Source organism: Mytilus edulis, chromosome 12 (assembly GCF_963676685.1).
Source record: "Mytilus edulis chromosome 12, xbMytEdul2.2, whole genome shotgun sequence".
Taxonomy (NCBI): domain Eukaryota; kingdom Metazoa; phylum Mollusca; class Bivalvia; order Mytilida; family Mytilidae; genus Mytilus; species Mytilus edulis.
In genome coordinates, this window is record NC_092355.1 from 77,430,635 (window position 1) to 77,433,084 (window position 2,450).

Below are 2,450 nucleotides of genomic sequence, written 5' to 3' on the forward strand. Positions count from 1 at the left end.
TCATTCTGATAAAAAACCTTAATAGTTAACATGTTTTATTTCACTAGAAATACAATGAAAATTCAGAGATCTCGTTAAACGAATAAGAGTTCTTGTGACATTAAACGCCATCATTTAAAAGAATACTACGGCATTTTCCCTACAAAGAAAAAAAAAAACACTAGTGAGTGGATTAAAAAAAATCAAATAGGAATCAATACTAAATATATATCTATGTCCGTTGTTATCGTTGGTTGAGGTTATGCACGAATCTAAATGCTCGACAAAGTACCTATTATCTATAGGTTAAACTTTGTTTAAAGGTGGTTTGAAAAACCATGAAATCTTGTATCAACTAAAATTCATTTTTTGTAATCCACAAAAACAGGTACCTTGGATAAAAAATTATCAATACTATTCAAAAAAGAAAGTGAAAAAAAACCAATTGAGCATTTTTGTGTTATGTCTAAATTTTCATACTTGTTTACATTCATATGAAGTCCTTTATAATGACATTCATTTCGAAAAAATAAAAAGGAACTTATTTTGGCACTTTTGTTCTATAACTATTATCCATATGGTACAACCTGAAATCCACCGGTAGAAGCATTGTTCTGAAGGTCAAAAAATAAAAAGGAAAAAAAAAAAATATTTTAACTAAACAAAATGTTATTGGACAATGGAGTTTTTAATCTTAAATCAGACTGAATTATTAATTTTATTAACATTCTAAATCCTTTCGACAGATAAAAGTATAGTGATACATGATTTCATTACCATCTTAAGTACACAGCTAGAGTTAGAATAAATAGATGTTTTAAATGAACAAAATAAAAAACACGCGGTGTATTGAAATACAAATTTGTAAACATGTTCCAAGTTTAACACTTACAAATAATGTTCTTGTTATGTCATGTAAATACTTCGTTGCTTTTTGTTTTGTTGTATTTCATTTCAATTTTATACTTGTTCGGCTTTTTTTTTATCTGAGCGTCATGCCAGCGTCACACATTGGCGTATAGACGTAAGTGCACCAGACGAACATAGAGAAAGTCTATTTACGTTATGTGCACGCAAGAGGAACGTTCATCAATTGTGTGACGCACGTTGCATAAGTTTAAAGTTTGTCGAAATACAAAGGTATGCCCTTGATTTACGCTATAACTCTAGGAATTTTGTACGCAGCATTAAACTTTTCATCTAGCTCTAGCGTTTTTCAAGCTACAGATAGGATTGAAACACGTTTAATATATCCACCAGAACTAGAAATCAAAGAGACAACAGACAGGGCTTTCTCCGCCTCATTTTTAGACTTATACCTTGGATTTGATATACAGAGTCATCTCAGTACCAGAATCTATGACAAACGAGACGATTTTAATTTTGAAATGATCCATTTTCCCCCCTACGTTAGTAGCAATACACCAACTTATTCGGTATTCAAGAGCTTGCAGCTCCTGCTCAGACTTTGTAAAACGTCACCAGTGTCTCAGCAGAAAGTTGATGAACCAGGGGTATGTCAAAGAACGTCTCGTCCTTTTTCTAATAAAGTTCATCGGAAGGTACCAATAACTTGTTGATAAATATTCCGTATCAACCTCACAAATAATACAAGATAGTCTTGAAGTATAGAATTTGCGTACTGACGTTGGTTATCATCTTGATAACGTGTTATAGTATTTTTTTATTTGTCTTTATTAATATTACTTTTACTGTTAAGTCAGTTTTTTTAGGTATTAATTTGACGTGACTCTGTGCCTATGTATACCATCATACTTTGAACGACAAAATTATTTTCTTTATTAAAACCTTTACCTTTACCTATCCTGTATTTGCCACCTCTGTCAGATGAACCACTGTCATTGTTGTCCTTTGTCAGTGTGAATTAAACTATTCAAAATCCATGAATTGTCACTTCATATTGTATATACATACACGGTCACAATAACAACGGTGCCGTAGTTAAAAATATATTGAACCAATACTTTGTAAACTGTACATATCCCACCAACAATTTATCTACACAGTTACAGTTCTCATTTCTAATTATCATTTATATTTCCATGTCACAGGCATTTTGTTCACTATTCTAACATTGATGAACGCTTTTGATGTAGGCTAAAGCATAGTCCAGCACTGATTTTCTCAATGTGAACGTGTTGTTGATTTGTTAAGAAATGAAACTTCGAACAGTCAATAATTATAATTGTAGCAAGTTGTTATTACTCTGAAATAATTCATCAAATAGAATTCCACTAGCAATGTCTTTAATATAACATCTGAGTTTGTCGATGAACGGAGACCTAACTTCCTCCAATACTTTGCACTTGATTATAAAGTGTTCACGATCTTCAGGTTCATGCTTACATAGTTGACAAATTGGACTCACGGATTGCCTGCTAAATTTAGCTCTGTCTTGTTGAAGTGTGTATGTTCCACAAGCGAGTTTGGATTTTATATTACAACGTTTG